Source organism: Thermobia domestica, chromosome 7, assembly GCF_964235325.1.
Source record: "Thermobia domestica chromosome 7, izTheDome1.hap1.1, whole genome shotgun sequence".
Lineage (NCBI taxonomy): Eukaryota > Metazoa > Arthropoda > Insecta > Zygentoma > Lepismatidae > Thermobia > Thermobia domestica.
In genome coordinates, this window is record NC_137460.1 from 294912942 (window position 1) to 294934243 (window position 21302).

General features: G+C 40.7%; 1 protein-coding gene across 1 annotated transcript in view; it reads left to right on the plus strand.

Moving 5' to 3' along the window:
- The first annotated feature begins 278 nt into the window (after window positions 1-278).
- Window positions 279-21302, plus strand: part of LOC145691066 (uncharacterized) — a 48095-nt gene continuing 27071 nt past the window's right edge. Inside the window, exon 1 of the mRNA XM_081766723.1 lies at window positions 279-472. The gene's annotated coding sequence lies outside the window, so the exon portion shown is untranslated. The remainder of the gene's footprint in view (window positions 473-21302) is intronic.

Here is a 21302-nt window from a genome sequence, read left to right on the forward strand (position 1 = left end):
TAATTAACTCCTCCCTTAAAAAACATTATCAAGGCAGTAACAATCAATTTTCTGCTAAGAGAAGTTCATATTTCATGAATGCAAGTATGTCTCATACAATAGGAGAGAACAACTCTTTCTTGATGTGAATATTTTCTATCCTAAGCCTAGTTCTTAAGGCGGAAAAATAAAAAAGAAATAATGAATTGCCGGAGATCCTGTTTCATTTGTTTAACAAAATACTGAATACACTCATTGTTTAACTAAAGAAGAAGAAAATATCAATATGATGTGCTGTGACTACCTCATTACTTTAGTTTATACGTCATACATTAATTTAATCTATGTTCTTACATTGTAAAATAATTAGTATATTTTAGATCATGGTTAACAGTACTCCAAGGGTACAGATATTTTGGCAGATGATGAATATCCAGCTCACCACGTTGTGGATAAAAGTAACGTGGAAGTTAATGTTATATGTTAAACGGAGGTAATACTAATAGTTATATATTGTTGTATAGCATGTAAGTTAGTTGAAAGAGATAATTAGTAATAATTTCAACAATCGTATTTTATGGCAAAGCTGTATTCCTCATTGCAGATCATCTTTTAAAGATCGTAAGCATTATGGCTACCAATGTCATACAGGCCAAGTTTAGGCACAGCATTCGTAATAATTGTTTTAAAAAAAATCTTTCCCTAATATTCTCCTTATTAATCTGTAAATGATTTAGCTGGGCGACATTGCAATACTTCACTTAGCATAGATGAAGCTCAACGGGGACACCAAAGTAATTGTTGAAAACTTCAGGTTAAGTTAAAGAGTTGCCCCTTCGTTTTTTATAAAAGTTAGGAAAATTTACAGGAGAAATGGGGTTAAGAAATGATGATTTGGAGTTCTTATGTGATGTTTAAGTGTCGAAGTTTGGTAGTAAACTTATGTGTATATACGAGAAAAGATATGTAGAAGTGGGTACTCTTTGCAAGGCGCGGCAAGACTGAACAGCAGGGTAGTCGTATAGGATGGGGAATCGGTGTGTTAAATATGATATTTCTGCATTGAGTTTTACATAATTATATAAAAATAATGAAGAAAATCTATTAAATTTTCATGAGAACCATGGATTCCTGGATTTAAGCGATACTTGAATCTGTTCCAGTCTAACTAAAGTCTTACCTGGTAAACTAACCAAACCTAACTTACATTAACCTAACATCACCTAGAGTAACCTAACAATTTTTAATGTTTTTACTGGACTCGTAGGTTGGAAACTGGAGGGGCAACTCTAAACTTAAGTCAAAACGTATAACTTTCTTAATATTTAGTTGAGTGGGACATCGGGAAAATATTACTATTTCGATCATTATTGTTAATATTAGGTTAGGTCAAACATTTTCAATGGCTAAGCTACCGCAGATGGCGACCAATCTGGAACATCCTTAAATCCATAAATCTTGAAAGGCAGAAATTCCGATTTTGGTTTTACATTTTCCGCGCGCTACATTAATAACAAAAATTACAAAACAAAAATTAAAACAACTGCTGAGTTGATTTTAAGTTTAACGTCCCGTTCAGCAGAGAGGCTTTATGGAACGTGGACGTACTGATTAACGTGGAATCCGAATCACATGAGCCCCAAAATCGAACCCGGGTCTCCCAAAATTAAAACAACTGCATCTCACTTACTTTTTTTATTATTTAATACAATTGTTCGTAAATTTCGATTTTCCTAATAAATACTTCCCTTAATTAAATGAGATTATTGAAATTATCGATGAAAATAAGTACATTTTGTTATCAAGATTTAGTCTTTCCATCATTCGTTTGTGCCATGACTGCATTGAAACTTGACAAACTTGATTCTTCAGTTATTTCACGTAGGAAGTTTTAAAAAATTGGCTGTTTTCGTTTAGTAATTTACTTTTCTCTGTTCATGATTTTTTTCTTTACTTCTAGGTTACATTTAACTTACATTATTTGCTTCTTTTTAGATTCATAAATTTCTGCATAAATCATTTTCACACTACCATGTACTTTTCAACAAAATTCGACAGTTAACAGTGATTTCACGTTTATCCATATGTCATTAGCCTACTTCCAGCCAAGGACGCCGATCCTGGGGGGCCCGGGCCCCTCCGAAAGCTCATGTGGGCCCCTTATTGTATTTATGAATATACAATATTTGGCACAATTTGGATGCAATTTGTCTTAACACCCTCATATATTTATCTTCTGCGTCTGAGTGGCTTCCGCCCCAAATTTACAGAGAAATCGGCGCCCTTGCTTCCAGCTCATAGAGAATTTTGTTGGCGTCGATAAAATAAATAATATATTAAAAATTTCATAGCTGACTAAATTCTCTTTATCCCTGTTCAAAAAAATTAATATAAAAAATCAAACAAGATGGGACTTTTCTCATGGGTAGGCATCACTGGGCCCCAAATATGACACAGATGAACCTGTTCTTAGCGTTCTATTACTACTTACCTCTTATTTTAGTTACAGTTAGCCTAGAATTACTCCTGTTTCATATCCGGCTTTCAGCTTTCACTGTTAATCACAAATATGTCTTATTTTCATGCTTCCTTTGCTCTTTCCTACGTCCGTATGCATCTATATAGCATTACACAGCAAAGTTAATTGTCAGCCGTTAAGTGTTGTAAACTATGCTTTACCCCTTCCATGTAGTGAACCATTATCATCGGGGAAGGGGTGGGGTTGTCAGGGCGGCTTCACTTGTCAGTCATGTATTATCCTTTATCCACATGTTCTTGCATGCCCTCTCACCCGCGAATACCGCTATCGAACTGAAGGGTGGTTTGTAGGCCCGTATCCACTGGGGACACCTCCCATAAAATTTTCACGGAAGGCTTCCAAACAAACTATAATATAGTTGGTCCGTCCCCCTTTTACATTTTTGGGGTGGTTACAGGCCTGGTGGCGGGTGAGAGTCTTGGGAACTGCAGTGGCCGTCTTCCTCAATCTGGGTTGGACGTGCATCCATCCCGGCCTCTGTTATGTGCGTCCAATGTTTGTGTTGTGCGGTTTTGAAGTTTTTGAAAATATGCAAATACAAAAAAATTATTAAAACACAAAAAGTAAAAAAAGTAAAGCACAAAAAGGTAAAAAAAAGAAAGCGTACACTCTATTGTCTTGTGGGTTGGTGGGGTCTATCATTCTGTGTCGAAAGGTTGTTTCTTTTAGTTACAATAGTTCTTTTTCCGGAGTATACGTTTCAATCGACGGAAATGATTTTCTTGCAACCCCATTTCCCTTGATCGCGTCGGCCTCACGCTGATCCTACGGGGAGGGCGTGCTTATGGGACAGCCAAGGGAGTAACGTAAGTTCTCCTCACCAGTGTTTCTTTCAGGAACAATGTTCCGGGGGGGCACACTTAGTATTCTGGGGGGCACCGCCGGTACTATTCTACTTATTACTATATTATATGCGTATTATTTTGGTCTACTCCGGGGGGCTGTGCCACCAAAAAACATCTGGAAGAAACACTGCTCTTCACATGCGCCCCGGTGTCAAGTTCCGGCATTCGCACGCATTTTCTATTTATAAATGTGTATTTAATGCCAACTATAAACTGGTACTAAAACTATAAACTGGCGTCCACACTCACCGTCTCGCAAAAACCCCAAAAAGTTGTAGACAGTATGGAAAAGGCAAAATATCGTAATACCTATCTATAGTCCGATATCTTGTAATTAAAGATAAAGATGCTGATAGTGCCAATGCTGAAGCAAATTGTCCGAGTGCTATTAAGGGCTTGTCCCCTTTCCTCTTTAATAAAGTTGTTACTTATAACGCCGGACAGATTAAAGATACACCGATAAGAAATTATAGAATGATACTTTATTGGTAGAAACGGTCGACAAGAAGCAAACAGCGAAGCTACTTAAATTGACAACCATTAGACCAGTGAGCGTGTCGGTAGAACCACATCGTCTACTAAACCTCTCTCGCGGGGCGAGTTCATCGTGGGACCTCCTAAATGCCACCTAGGAGATTAGATCAGAGTAGGCTGACAATCATGTTGTAGATAGCTGGGATCAAAACTAAGGAGTGAAGCGAACTTATTGCTACTCAGTCATTAATTCTTACTTTCAGTTTACCTATATTTCCGAACTACGTGGAGACTAGTTATTATCGACTTAAGGTCGATATTCCTAGTTTCCTGCGTTGACATATCAACACTTCGGACACACCAGCACGTCAAGTAATGCGAGTGCTGATCTTTGTGCGAATTGGCCAGGGTAATAATGGTGCGGAGCCCTGTACAGCGACCAGGCCCTTTAGTGTCAACTGCAAGGGTGAGCATTCTGCTTAGCCCCGGGTTGTCTGGCCTTTCAACGTGAGTAACGTATCCGATAGGTAATGATCATTTAGAAAATCTCTGCTGGCGATGCGAAGCGTCGCTTAAAAGAAAACATCCCTTCCTCGCTTTCTTTTGCTACTGTTGCAGTTACTTCTCGTACATATGTGGTTGACGTTTCTATCCAACTGATCTTGTCCCCGACAAAACTTCAGAAATGCCTACCTCAGTCGCATCTGCTACCGAACCACATGTGTTTCTATTAGTGGTGGTTTTTGGTGAACACAAACTCATCGCCGCCCTAAAACTTAGCCAACAAATACGCCAGCTCAATGATACGTTCTTTCCCCGAAAATACGAAAATATACACCTGTTCGTAAGCCAAAAAGCCACCTTCAGTTCCTTTGAAATCTGACAAGGTGAAAGATGAACTACTGGCCACTGACTGGATAAACTACAGTGCAAAGGTTCGTTTATTTCTGACGTTTTATTTATTTATTTTTTTTTTACTGTTGTTATTTTTAAATATTTTCTCTGTTGCCACTACGAGGAATGTTCCATATTGATTTACACTTTATTTTTTTTTATATGTATAAGGACCTATATGCCTCGGCAGATACATTCACTTTCTCAATATAGTCTCCATTAAGAACTATACACTTGCGCCAAACATGAACTTCCCTATGCCCTCTGTGAACCACCTTTTCGGAGTCTGTCGCACCCAAGTCCGGACAGCATCTTGCAGTTTTTGGAATCGGCGAAATAGTGTCCACGCGGCGGTTTCTTCAATGTCCCGAATAGGTAGTAAACAGAAGGGGCCAAATCAGGAGAATAAGGTGGGTAACACTTGGAACCCCAACTCATTATTGGCAGTCGTAATTGCCCGACTTATGTGGGGATAAGCATTGTCGTGTTGCAGGACCACACCTTACGCCCGTTTTCCTGGTCGTTTCCTCTAAATTGCATGGCCCAAATTCAGATGGGTTGTCACGTATGACTCGCTGTTAATGGTGGTCCCGGGTTCCAGCCAGTCAATGAGGATAATTCCGTCCTTGTCCCATGTAGGGCTGCCTTTATGCTTCCACTGCATTGATTGGGCTTTGATCTCTGGCTCATGATAGTGCAGCAAAGTCTCGTCCCAGTAACGAGTTTGGATATGAAGCCCTCTGAATCCTGGCTGTAGCGTTGCAGAAGATCACTGCTCACGTTCTTGCACTGTTGTTTTTGTGCTGCATTCTGGGATTTGGGAACCCACCTGGCAGACACATTACTCCATCTTAAGGTGTTCATGCACTATGCGGTGCAGAGTAATTCTGCCAAGTCCTGTGGCCGTTTCCAGTTCCGTGAACATGATGCACCTGTTGTCCTGAATAAGCCGCTCCACTCTTGAAATATTCAGTGGTGTTGTCAGTCACTTTCCTTCCAGAACTGGTTCCCTTTTCCGTTGATGCGCGGCCAGTTTTCCAGCCGTCCACCCAGTTGTATACGGTTTTGCGTGACAATGCGCCCTCTACACACACTGCCACCAATCGCCTGTGAATTTCCGCAGTCTGTCCACCCTCTTTCCGCAGAAAATACGTTGTCTAGCGCTGTCCTTGCTCACCACTTCCATGTTGTCCGCTCACGTACTTACAGCTGTTCGTGAAATGTGCTATAATTCCAGGGATTATACTTCCCTGTATTGTTCTTCCTCCTAAAGGCAGACCTAAGTACTACTTCCTTCCAACTGTAATGACGAGCACAATGGTGGACCCTGAAAGAAGAAACAAAAGTAAATCAATATGGAACGAATCTCGTACTATTATAAAGGTAACCAAGAAAATTCTGTCGCTTTTTGTGGAGGTCTGTATTCAATAGGCCCTCATAACGTGAGTTGAATGCAAATGAAGATAAGGCGAAGGTCAGTTGTTGGCAGGGGCATCATTTCAGCATTCACTTGAGGGGACAAGAGCACCACCGACTTAATACTTCATGTTTTGTATTAGTATATTAGTAGACAATATATTAAAGTATATGTATTCCCCAAACTCTTGGGGCAATTGCCCCTCCTCCCCCCTAAATGACGCCCGTGGTTGTTGGTGTGGGTATATCCAACATACTACCTGGTTGTGGCAGTTCATTTATACCGTGAAATTGCATAAAGACAGAGTGAACATGGTACCTTCACAGAGAGTCATAAGGGCGTGTATGCTGTACGAGTTCAAACTGGGATCAAAGCCGATGCAGCGGGGCGGAAGATATACCAGGCCTTTGGTGAGAATGCCGTGACTACGCGGACAGTGCAGCGGTGATTTAACAAGTTTAAGGACAGTGACGACACACTCGAAGACGCACCACGTGCCGGAAGACCGACATTTAAAAAATGAAGATCTTCAGCCAGCAATTGAGGTGAACAGTGGTCAGACATGTGAGGAAGTGGGATTACAATTCAGTGTGAGTAAGAAACCATTGGGCAGCACCTCCATCAACTTGGGTCGATAGGTTCCACATGATTTGACCCCAGGCCAGAAGGCAGCACGAGTAGACACCTGTGTTTCTTTGCTGTCTCGTCTGAGCAAGGAGCTATTTCTGGACAGGGTGTTGACATGTGATTAGAAGCGGGTCCTCTACGAAGCTCCACGGCGCCGTCATCATTAGTTAGTATCCCACGAGCCGGTTCTAAAACAGCCGATACAAGCACTGCACCAGAAGAAGGTTTTTCTGTAGGTTTTGTAGACTTCTCGCGGTATCGTGCATCAAGAACTGTTATCAGCTGATCAGTGCAACTGTGTACTGTTAGCAGTTGAACCGTGTTTAACCATGTCGGTCCCCTCGTCCCCCACAAGGGATATAAAATATTACAGCATTAAAATTTCTTTACAACTTTAAAATCAGACTGGCAACATTGAAAACTGTTTACAAGGGATGATCCGTCATATTTTATGTCCCCTGTGGGGGGCACCCGGACCGACATGGTTAAGAAATACTCAAAACTCTGGAGCCAGAATTTCTGAATCGCCAAGGGGTTCTCCTGTTACAGGACAACGCTAAGCCCCACGTGGCTAGGATGTCCCGGGACACCATTCTACGTCTTGGATAGGAAACACTATTGCATTCACCATACTTCCCGGACACTACACCGTCCTATTACCACCTGTTTCATTCCTTAGAGGACGCTAGTTCAAATCCCTAGTAGAGGTGCAAAATGCTCTTGATACCTTCTTCGCTTCACGGCCCACCTAGTTCTACCTGGATGGAATGCATGGCCTTCTAGAACGTTGACAGAAGGTCGACGATGCTGATGGTGACTGTTTTTGATCTTCCAGGTACGTCTTAGGCAGTGGCGTCATTTAGGGGGGCAGGACGAGGCAATTGCACCCCCAAGAGAGGAATACGTATACCTTAATCGATTCTATACTAATATACTAGTACAAAAAGTGAAACTCTTATGTCGGTGGTGATCTTGCTCCCCTCAAGCGAAGTCTGAAATGACGCCCCTGGTCTTAGGTGATATATCGATGCTCGAAGGTTAGGGATGCGCACGAGTCGAGTCGAGTCGAGATTTAAGCCTGTCTCGACTCGTCTCCAGAAAATGTTGTCTCGACTCGTCTCGAGAAAATGTTGTCTCGACTCGACTCGAATTCGAGTCGAGACGTCTCGAAATTCGAGTCGAGACAAAATATACGAGTTAAAATATACACACACATCAGCCAGATCGTTATGACTACCTACCTAATTGTTAGTATGTCCACCTTTTGGCACGAAAAACAACGGCAACGCGTCTTGGTATGGTCGCAATGTTCCTCGGTGGGTCGCTGGAGAGAGTTGGCATCACATATGCACACACAGGTCATCTAATTCCCGTAAATTCCGGGGAGGGGGTGATGCGCCCTCACGTCACGTTCAATCCCAGATGTGATCGATTGGGTTCAGATCCGGAGAGTTTGGGGGCCAACACATCACTTGGAACTCGCTAATGCGTTCCTCGAACCACAGCATCACACCCCTGGCCTTATGACCTGGTGCATTATCTTGTTGAAAAATGCCACTACCGATGGGAAACATGACCGTCATGAAGGGGTGTACGTAGTCTGCAAGCAGCGTGCGACGCCTCGGCCGTCATGGTGCCTTGCTCGAGCTCCACTAGACACATGGATGCTCATCTGAATGCTCCCCAGATAATAATTAAGCCGCAGACAGTTTGTCTCCGTTCCGCAGTACAGATGTCAAGGAGCTGTTCCCTTTGAACACGACGGATTCGCACACTCACATCGTCATGATGAAGAAGATATCGGGATTCATCAGACAATGCAACGCTCTGCCATTGTGCCAAGGTCTAGTGGCGATGGTCACGTGTTCATTTCAGTTATAGTTGCCAATGTCGTGGTGTTAACATACGCTATCGTTAGGAGTGTTCAGTGCAATGTGTGTTCAAACTAGTGTTGTGAAGGCCTGTGACAAAAACGGAAATTTTGGGTAAAAAAGTTTTTTTACTGTTTTCTCGAGCTGGGGAAAAAACGGAAAATTTGGGTATTATCAAAATCATCATTTTTGTTAATCACAGAATCATTTTAGTTAATATGTTAAATCAAACATATATTTCATAGAGATATCTTCATTGTTCTATGTAAAATTCCGGAAATTTTGAAACCATTAGGAAAACATCATTTGTTCGGAAATATTGGCAAAAACAGAAAAATGTAGTTTAAAAACTATTTGTTGGCGTGATGCTAGTAATCTTACTTGCTGTAACATGTCTGCAACATATACAGTGGGAAGTCGAAAATCCGAACTAATTTGGACCACAGGTATTCAGATTTTCAAATTGTTCGGATTTTCGAAAATGACCAAGAAAATGCCATTTAGGCTTACATATACTGTACGGTATGTTCTTCTATCGATACAGTGGTTATTCAGTACATACAGTAATTACAATACCGCACGTAAGGCTACTTACATTTAATGTTTCTGAAGAACTGGCTTGTACTCTAAATAACACTGTTCTTGTAAGTCACACTTAAAACTTATAGGCCTAAGAATAAAATAAAAATACATGACAAACAATTACATATAAATGAACTTCTGTAAAAACACTGACTTAACATAACGTCGATGGACATGCTATTGTTTGTTTATCGCTAGCATTAAGACAAAATGTAAAAAGCTTCTAGGGACCGCGTTCGGATTTTTGACGTTAGGATTATCGACGTCCTACTGCATATATAATGTACAGTATTTCGCTAACGGAAAAATACTTAAAGCAACAGGTTTTAATTCTACTTTACACACATATACCGCACAAGTGAGTAAATTTGAACAGCGAGAAATATATTAAGTGAAACTTTCGTTAGTTATTATTACAGACTAGCAGAATATCCGTTCTTCGCACTGGGAGAATACGTTTCATTATGGACACGAAAGGCACCAAAACTGTCACCAATGAACTTGTGGAGCCCCAAAACTATGAATTTGACATTAATATCGATAATTTTCAATTATCTTTACATGTCACCATCCTCCTTAGAGTACTAATGGGGCTGAATTTGTGGATTTAAACGGCATCTTCTGTTCATCTCAGCGAGTATAGATTCGAGGCCATTTTCGAAAATGTATATATTTATATCTATCTTTCTATCTACCTATATATATATATATACAGAGGCGGATCCAAGGGGGCTACAGGCCCCCCTTTCACACTCAATTATACACTACATAAAATGGGCTTCAATCCTGCTTTACACTGGATAAAACTGCAAACTATGGTTTAGCTCCTCCCTTGATCATATCCTGGATCCGCCACTATATATATATATATATATATATATATATATACTGTATATAATGCTCAAAAAAATTTGGGGTTCAGCTGAAATATCACTCAAGACCTTAAGATAGTGTATGAATAAGCTTGTGTTTGACTCATATATATCATACAAGAAGAAATGCTTTAAGATACAATAGAAAAATGGGGCACATACTGGTGTTGGGGCACGGAAAACCTTGTTCACATGGCTCATGACACAAGATGGTTATGTGTGCACCTCTCGAACTGCTCACAAACAGGCAAGGCAACAACACTGATTGTTCCTTAATATGTCATATGATCACTTCGAATAGTCAACAAAGCCTCGCACCTGCGTGGCATGGATTCAATCAGATTATCGATGAGTTCTTGGGGGATGTTGTGCCACTCATCCAGAAGAGCGACTTCCAGCTCTGGAATGGTTGTTGGATTTACTGGCTTAGCGGCAATTCGTCTGCCAAGAATATCCCAGACATGCTCAACTGGAACGAGATCCGGAGAGCATGCTGACCACTTCATCCGAGCGATACCCTCAGCATCCAGTATCTCATCCACTAACTGAGCTCTGTGAGGACGAGTATTGTCATCCATAAAAAGTAACGAATCACCAATGGCACCAGCATAAGGAGAACAAGAGTTTTCATGATCTCATCCCTATATCTGAGAGCCGTCAAAGAGCCATTTCGGATGATGTGGAGCTCAGTACGCCCACCAATGCTGATTCCTGCCTACACCATCAGTCCACCACCATGATACTGGGATCTTTCTCGCACAAACATGGGATTGTGTCGTGTTCCACACTCTCTCCAGATGAAAACACGTCGATTATCAGGCTCTACACTGAATCGAGACTCGTCAGAGAACTAAACATTGCCCCATTCATTGCGTCCCCACCCACGATGTTCCTCCGCCTACGCTCTTCGATCAACACGGTGTCGTGCAGTTAATGGGACACACGCCATAGGCCTACGTGCGTAGAGACCACCTTCTCGAACGCGATTGCGGACCGTTTGAGTAGATATTGTGCGTCCTGTTGTTGTTCGGAAGGCTCGCAGGAGCAGAGTTGTATTCTGACGCCGGTTTCGACGGGCTGTTAATAAGAGATAACGATCGTCTCTGGCTTTGGTTGCTAGTGGACGGCCCTGTCCTTGTCTTCTTCGAACACTTCCAGTTGTTTGAAAACGGTTCCACAATCGGGAGATCACACTTTGTGCCACACCTATGGCATGTACCACCTTCCGCCATGACTGACCAGCTTCGAACCTGCCGACAGCTCGCCGTGCCAACGATTCTGGCAAATCACGTTGTTGCGCAATTTCACTACGTAGATTTGTGACGCACTAAACACAATGAGAACAAAGGTATTCTGGAGCTGGAATGTGTTGGCAGCGCCACACTACAAAATGATATCTGGTAGCGCCACGTCACTGATCACGTGCACAGATGTTCCAAACGGTTCGTTTCCACGTTGGGCCTTCATGATTTTAATCTGAACTGGACAAGATACAGTGTTCTTACATTATTCGGAAGAAGTTTTACATGTGTTTTCATTTGATTCCCTAATTTTTTGATCAGTATATATATATATATATATATATATATCGGGTGTTGCAAAATAAGTGTTACAACTCTTGGGAGGTGACTCCTGCCACTAACGAGGGAACCTATCCAAGTGAGACTCTGACTTCGAGTCGAGACTATGGTCGTTGGATACCTTGTCCCAAAAGAACATAACACGAAAAGTGATACATCCTCGATCGCAACCGTTGCAGAGATATAAGCGTGAAAAGTTCGAAATTGAGCTCCATACTATACATTACAAAGTCAGCTTCCGGGTCAGATTTGGCGGAAACGGTCACGTAAGGAAACTCAGCGAATACATATCAAAGTAGTGTTGGGAGCCCACCACCTTTTGAATGAAAAAAATGTTGCCCCCGGGGCACTCGCAGGGTCCCAGGCGGGGTCCAACTCAAAATTGGCAAATGGAACCGGGGGTCAAGTAGCATATTGTATGAAAGCTAGTGTTAAATAAAAGAAGATAGAACAAATCTCAACTCTATGATGACCCTGTGCAAACGGGCAACTGGTCAAAATGTCAATACAACCTACATCAGAAAATATATGGCCACTCTTCTAAATCCGTTAAGTTGTGACAATAACAAGACAGAAAAACACGTTTAAAAGTGCAAGGTATTGAAGTTAAACAAATTGTTGCAGAGTCTCTCACAGTGGCCATATATTTTCTGATGTAGGTTGTATTGACATTTTGACCAGTTGCCCGTTTGCACAGGGTCATCATAGAGAGTTGAGATTTGTTCTATCTTCTTTTATTTAACACTAGCTTTCATACAATATGCTACTTGACCCCCGGTTCCATTTGCCAATTTTGAGTTGGACCCGCTTGACCCTGCGAGTGCCCCGGGGGCAACATTTTTTTCATTCAAAAGGTGGTGGGCTCCCAACACTACTTTGATATGTATTCGCTGAGTTTCCTTACGTGACCGTTTCCGCCAAATCTGACCCGGAAGCTGACTTTGTAATGTATAGTATGGAGCTCAATTTCGAACTTTTCACGCTTATATCTCTGCAACGGTTGCGATCGAGGATGTATCACTTTTCGTGTTATGTTCTTTTGGGACAAGGTATCCAACGACCATAGTCTCGACTCGAAGTCAGAGTCGCACTTGGATAGGGTCCCTCGTAAGACAAGAAGAAAAGTTCTCTTCAACTTTCTGCTATCGGACATAGTTTCAGATCTACAAGGTGCCGAAAGCGTGGGAAAATGACTTTCGGACGCCAATAGTTTGGAAACTATCCAACATAAAGAGGGCGGGTAAAAAATTCACTGAAGAAGTCATACCTGCTCTATTGAATTTTGCATGTTTCACAATCCTACCGTGCACGCGCAAGGGATTCCCCAGAGGAACGTAGGGAGTCCCGGATAATCTGCCAAATGAAACTTGGTCTAAATGGATATGAATTGATAGGCTTTCTACCAGGTAACAATATTTCGTTTGTCTTAAGTCGATATCTGGAACAAATACAAAATGGCGGACACCTTTAAGCCCGTTGTGTGTGGTTGCATAATCGCCAGGTACGGATAATGGCCAACAATGATTTTCTGAGTATTAATTGTAGCGAATTTGTACTCAAATGCTCTAGAAAGATATCTGGAGTGTCGGTAGAGCATAACAGACGAACCAGGGTGATTCACATGTGTGGAAACACTTAACGAAAAATGCCAAGAAATGCACTCATACTCAACAAACGTGAGTTCAAAGCGTCGGAAATGTAAGGATTAGTGTCAAGAACATGAAAGCCATTGCCAATTCACCAATAATATTCCCTCAAACCGATGGAATATGATGTGCATGGTTGCATACCAATAAGGATGCAACAACTGAGGCCAAGTTCAAATTGTGCAATGGATTCAGTAAGAAACTGGGTAAACTAAATGAATGTCACTAGTGGGATCGCATGATCGATATTGAAATGTGGCCAATGTGTGTTGATATCAACATGTAGCTAATGGACAAATGTTAACATGTCCCACTACTGCCGGGACATCGTCCCACGTGGGAAAAATAGGAAAATAACTACTCGGGTCTTGAATCTGATGCCGTGGGCTCCCAGTAGGATTGGAAACTGCGACCACGCGAGCAAAACCGAGCGCTCTAGCCCTGAGATTCGAAGGAGCCTCACTTTCTCTGTATTCGTTTCTTTGAGGAGTACCCATTTTGTTTGGCAAGCCCTCTTGTACAGCCTCCAGACATACTTGTGTGTTTCATTTTGTTACTCTTACTGCACAGTTGTAAACAATCAGAGCTTTAAGACGTTTCTTCCTATTTCTCATGCCGTTTTATTTTCCATATGTATGGTGTTCCTGCTGTAGTGTTAAATGTGCCAAATCGGCTCATTTTCGTCTTTGTCTTGGCATGTGCACTGTGTGTAAGATACGAATTTCTGGAGATATTTTCCTATATTTCGAGTACGTCATATGTCTCAGAAGACGTGGGACATAATATAAATATGTTATTTTCACGCTCTATCAGAATTTGAACCATGCATTAAGAGATTTCTTTTCATATGTGTCGACTGTGAGACAATGTCCTACACAAAGAGGAACATTGATACAATCGTGTTCTAGTTACGTTCTACCAAAAGGTGCAGCAATATGTAATAGCAGAATGTACAACGTTATTTTCCTAGTTTCCGCACGTGAGATGGTGTCCCAGCAGTAGTGGGACATGTTGACATTTGTCCATTAGCTACATGTTGATATCAACACACACATTGGCCACATTTCAATATCGATCACGCGATCCCTCTAGTGACATTCATTTAGTTTACCCAGTTTCTTACTGAATCCATTGCACAATTTGAACTTGGCCTCAGTTGTTGCATCCTTATTGGTATGCAACCATGCACATCATATTCCATCGGTTTGAGGGAATAATATTGGTGATTTGGCAATGGCTTTCATGTTCTTGACACTAATCCTTACATTTCCGACGCTTTGAATTCACGTGTACTGAGTATGAGTGCATTTCTTGGCATTTTTCGTTAAGTGTTTCCACACATGTGAATCACCCTGCTTCGTCTGTTATGCTCTACCGACACTCCAGATGTTTTTCTAGAGCATTTGAGTACAAATTCGCTACAATTAATACTCAGAACGTCACTGTTGGTCAACATCCGTACCTGGCGATTATGCAACCACACACAACGGGCTTAAAGGTGTCCGCCATTTTGTATTTGTTCCAGATATCGACTTAAGACAAACGAATTATTGTTACCTGGTGGAAAGCCTATCAATTCATATCCATTTAGACCAAGTTTCATTTGGCAGATTATCCGGGACTCCTTACGTTCCATTGCGCGTGCACGGTAGGATTGTGAAACATGCAAAATTCAATAGAGCAGGTATGACTTCTTCAGTGAATTTTTTACCCGCCCTCTTTATGTTGGATAGTTTACGAACTATTGGCGTCCGAAAGTCATTTTCCCACGCTTTCGGCATCTTGTAGATCTGAAACTATGTCCGATAGCAGAAAGTTGAAGAGAACTTTTTTTCTTGTCTCAGTGGCAGGAGTCACCTCCTAAGGGTTGTAACACTTATTTTGCAACACCCGATATATATATATATATATATATATATATATATATATATATATATATATATATATATATATATATATATATATTAGCTAAATATACCCATTCTTCGCATGGAAGTCAAGGCCTGTGGAAGTATTACCCTCATTTTCGCGACCACGAAAACTATGGATCTGAGACTAAATCGATCATTTTGGATTACTTTCAGATGTCTCGGTATCCTCCCCCCCCCTGACTCCCGGCCCGCATACAATGGTAGCTGAATTTGCAAGTGATCGTTAATGAAAGTGTCACCATTCATCTCAGCGACCTCAAAATTATGGATTTGACAGTAATATCGGTCATTTTGGATTACTTTTACTTGTCTCGGTACCCCCCACCCCGCTGACTTCCGGCCCACATACATTGTAGCTGAATTTGCAAATCATCGCTAATGGAAGTGCCACTATTGATCTCAACGACCGCGAAAATATCTCAACTCCCGCCCCCCCCCTCTCCCGGTGACCCCGGGCCGGGTGCTGCATAGTATGAATTTGGAAGTTAATGCGATCGAAGTTTCACCATTGATTTCAGTGACCACGAAAACTATTAATTCAACACTAATATCGATTATTTTCTACTACTTTTACATGTCCCAGTAAACGACCCCTGAGACCCCCCTGGTTCGAATTTTGACAAAATCGTTTAACTCTGGTCTCGAGCCTGGACCAAGGTATTCGTGACTAAAATTAGGTAACTCTTGGTCAATTTGTCTGGTTCCCAAGCCGGTGCCGTTAAACGCCCCCCTGAGACTCCACTGGTTCGAAATTTGAAAACAACTTTTCGTCTTGATTGGGGCCTAGGCCAAGGTACCCCTGACCAAAATTTGGTAACTCTCGGTCCACTGGTCTGGTCCCCAGGCCGCACACAGACAAACACACAAACAAACTCTTTTATTTTATTTATATTAGACAGCTAAATATACCCATTCTTCGCATGGGGGCAGTGTTTGGAAGACAACGCCTGTTGAAGTATTACCATTCATTTCTGCGACTGCAAAAACTATGAATCTGACACTAATATCGATCATTTTGGATTATTTTTACATGTCTCGGAATCCAACCAGGGGGTCTCAGGGGGAGTTTACAGGGACATGTAAAAGTGGTAGGAAATGGCCAAAATTACCGTCGAAATCATAGTTTTCACGGTCGCTGAAATCAATGGTAAAACTCTCATCGTATTAACTTCCAAATTCACCCTATTCGGGCTGGGGGTCACCGGGGGCGGATACCGTCCCCGGAGACCCCGTTAACTCCCGGCCCGCATACAATTGTAGCTGAATTTGCAAGTCCTCGCTAATGAAAGTGTCACCATTGATCTCAACGACCGTGAAAACTATGAATTCGACAGTAATATCGGCCATTTCCTACCACTTTTACATGTCCCTGAAAGCGCCCCCTGAGACCCCCTGGTTCGAATTTTGAAAAAAAAAAAAAGATTCGTCTTGATCTGCGGCCTGGGCCAAGGTACTCCTGACCAAAATTTGGTAACTCTCGGTCCACTCGTCTGGTCCCCAGGCCGCATACAGACAAACAAACACAAACAAACTTTATTTTATTTATATTAGACTAGATGGATTCTTGCAAATTATGCCAGATTTTCATATTATCTTTCCGAACTAATTTTAAAGACCCGCTCCTACTTATCTTTATATATATATATATATATATATATATATATATATATATATATATATATATATATATATATATATATATATATATATATACAGAGTATATCTATATTTATATCTATCTATATCTATATATGTATATAACAAATGCAGGAAGTACCCCCTAAAAAACGCTCCTGGAGGACCCCTTTCTCAAAAGAAAAGAACACTTGCAGAAACTTCAGTTTTCGTGCCGGACGATTACCGAGACCTGGTGAACAAACAAACAAACAAACAAAAACTTTAGCGATCGAATTAAAAAAATGGTTCTCCTCAGGTTAGTATTCACTGATAATATTGTTATAAAATTTAAATTTTATGGGTAAACCAGTAGACTGAATACGTCCACATCGTATCCACTGAGTTGCGAAATTGTGTGTCTCCAGACATGGGCGGCCGAAGAAAATTTTCTGGGGGGCATCTTCAATGTTTGCTATATTAGTCTGGCATTTAATGTGCATGGTTTGTTATATTACGTATTCATTTTCGTGAGCCAGGGAGGTTCATTCTTATCAAACACAGAATTATGAAGGAGCAAATCTACTGTACAAAATATAATAAAAACATCTCTTTCGGATTTCTATCATCCCGCAGTCCAACCCCGAGACGGAAACATAAGAGATAGGCTTTTTGTTTTTAAACAAGATAACGTGTCTAGCGAATGCTTAACATTGTGAAGATTATATTAGTGAAAATTAAACGACTATAATTTTACAACTTAATATACATATCACTAAATGTTGAGCTCCCCGTTGCTATGTGGTTAGCGTATGCGCCTTTCTCGAACGAGGTTTGATTCATGGTAGGAGCTCATGTGTTTCAAATCCGACGTTAAACTGTACGTTCACGTCTTGTAGAGCTTTGCTCCTGAAAACGACGCTAAACTATAATCTAATTTAATATTACTAAATATTAGAAAATAATGACTTACCAAGGTGACGTCAATTTGGCAGTCATCAAATCCATTTTATACTTTCACTTAATCCAGTGGATATTAATATAACAATTACAAGACACACGCGCATATAAAAACTCAGAAACAAGCACATATACACGTATACATACACAAATATGAACACTTCAAATCTATTTACATGTGGTGGGCTTCGCTGCATCAAGCACTGTTATCTTCGTCATCATCTTCTCATGTATCTGCATTCTTTGATTCATCCACAGACTTGTTATTTTTGTACGCATCATTCATTTTTGCATTTTCGGGAGGGTTCAGGGTTCTTTCTTCATTTAAAGAGTCGGTTCTCTGTATTGGAAAGAGAATCAGGGGAGGAAGGGGGATTTATACTTTATGAATGGATAATATTTTAAGAAATATATCCAAAACATGCCGCGCTTCCGACGTAGTACTGAAGCATTTCTTTTAGCGGTCATACCCCCTCCCCTCTCAAGTTGTAAAGTGAGAAGGGACAGAAACATTCCAGACACTCAGGGTTCAGTTGACAATAATAAAACTATGGGTAAGTAAACATCTTGTACAGAGTCACGTTTTGCTTATTTTTGAACATTTCTGTGAATTCAACAATACAACAGCCGAAATACTAACTGGTTTTATTACTCCAACCATCGCTTCAACTAAGGGATAATTCCCAACGGTCAGTGAGCCATCTAAATTTTCGTTCTTTCTCTGTTCTCCAGAGGAAAGAATGAGATTTTGCCAAGATGCTAAAGTCAAGATGCTAGATGCTAAATGGGAGTGAATTATGCTAGATCTAGCACCAAGATGCAAGATATGGCTTCACTGGCGGGCTTCGATATCTACAGAACTTTCAGCCAAAGCATAAAAGAAACAATAGTTTCGATAACAACTGTGTGGTCCTTCGGTAGGCTACACATCCGGTAAGAAGCTCATCCCAAAGAGTAGTTTGAACTGCACCCATGCCCCCCCCCCAAAGAAAAAGACGCGTAGCCGGCTTGTATAGATAATTGAATTCAAATATTCAAGTATCCATTTACTGAATGCCCATATCCTGTATACATGCATTTGCATGCATTATTTAATAAGTAAATAAAGTACACACACAATTAATTATGTCAGTGATAAATGGTGTTTATTGAAAAAAAAACTCTCCAAACAACGAAGATTAATCTTAGACTGGAGAAATGGTTATCCTTCGTTTTCATTATCATTTGGCCATGAAACAAACGCCTGACAGATATACAACCCCTATATACAACTATGTGATGTTGGAATATATAACTCGTAGGGTATGATGCTTTACTTCTTCAAAAATTTCATTACTTCTAGTGAAATGAAATCTTTAGTTTTACGTTCCACGGTTATTCCGGTTAGGCTAAAGGAGACGGTGATGATGAGAAATGAATGAAATGGTGGAGTCAAGAAAGTGGGAGGAAACGGGAGAACCCCGAGAAAACCCACGAGCATGGTGTTTGTCCACCACAAAGTCCACACGGCGCGATCTGGGATCAAACCAGGGACCCCAAGCACTGGAGGTGAACGTCCTACCACTGAGCCACCGCGCCCCCACAGTACTTCTTGTGTACCCCTATAAATGTAATAAATAACTAATGGCCATATTTTTTTTAATAAAAATATTCAATTAGAACTGGACAATTTACATAAAATTTGGAATCGACAAATGAAAACGGCACGTTTCTAGCACTTGTGGGTTCGTGATCTCATTGTTGAAAGGATTGGAGACTAACATATAAACTTTTCTGTAAGGAGAAACATGTACGCGTAAATCTAGTATTTTAATATATAGATAATAATTGGAATAGTTTTATTTTCGAATGCTATTTTTTAATATTCGCAATATTGAAATTTTTGAACTTACATTTTTCGCGTGTTTGAAAAATAAAAGAGATATCATTACTAGTAAAATTAACCTAATACAAACATATATTTTTTTTTCAATTTTTCCGGAAAATCGAAAAAAACGTTTAAAAAACAGGTTCAAAATTTCCGGAAATTTGACAACACTAGTTCAGACACACTTGTACTTGGCCCAGCATTAAACTCTGATCTTAGTTACGACGCAGTTCGCCGCCTGTTCTGTTTTAGCAGTCTGCCCAGCCTACGACGTTCGACATCTGTAATGAGGTGGGGTCACCCAACCCCTCGACATTTGGACGTCTTTTCCCCTTGGTTTCGCCACTTGCTGAAGACAATCACCACAGCACTCCTCGAACACCTGACAAGTCCTGCAGTTTCCGAAATTCTCGTGCCGAGTGTTTCTGAGCGAACACTTTCTTAAAAATAATATTAAAAATTATAGAAAAATTTTCGAAACATGCGAGTCGAGTCGAGATTTTTAGCAGCTGTCTCTTCTCGACTCGAAAATTCGAGTCGAGAAATACGTTTGTCTCGACTCGTCTCGAATTTTATAAAGTGTGTCTCGACTCGAATTCGAGTCGAGTCGAGTCGAGATTCGAGACATGTCTCGACTCGTGCGCAACCCTATCGAAGGTTGTGTTTGAAAAAGCGACAGAACTTACTTGAATACTTTTATAGTATTTTTTGTTATATATTTACTGTATTTACTGTTACTATTTACTGTTATTGGTATATATTTATTGTTATTGTTGCATATTTGTTATTCTCATATATTTATTATTTTCTCTTCATTTAGTCTTTTTATTTCTCTTTTGCAGTAGCTTTTTTTGATGTTGTCTTTTGATATGTTTATTTTTATGTGATCGTGATGTTGATCGTGAACAGCCTAGTCTGCAAAATATTTGTATTGACTTTTGGTACATATAATAGTTTAGACATCAAACACAATCATTTTCTTTGCACTAATCAACATCCAGGGGCGGATCCAGGGGGGGCGATCGGGGCGATCGCCCCCCCCCCCCCAGAAGAGGAAACTTTCTAATTTTATAAGTATAAATAAAACCCATCCCACAGTTTGGGGCCCTTAAAAGTAGCAGTATGACAACCCACCGCCCCCCCCAGAAGTCGGTCCTGGATCCGCCCCTGTCAACATCAAACACTTCCATTAGGCCTACATCGAACATGATTCTTTCATTTAAGGAAATGCTTATTCGCTTTCGGTAACAATTGTTTCTCGAACATTTTCTCACTCATGCTCATTCTATGAGGTCTCATAATGAGGATCAAAAATGTGAAAAGTCATTCAACAGCTACTGAACTTGGCACACGTGCATTGAACTTTTGAAATAATTTAAGTACAAGAAGGTACTCCTCCAGTACACACAGTGAAGTATCCGAATTTTCAAGGTACTAGAGACATTCCAACTGAGAAACATTGAAGGACGTACATATATTCTCCTCGTGATCACTGGTGTTTAATTCAAACAAATAATATTGTTCATCGTTAAGATCAGATGCTTTCTCATTTGATGGTATAGTTCATGGCGAATCTCTTCCATAAATGCATCTAAGTTTAAAAA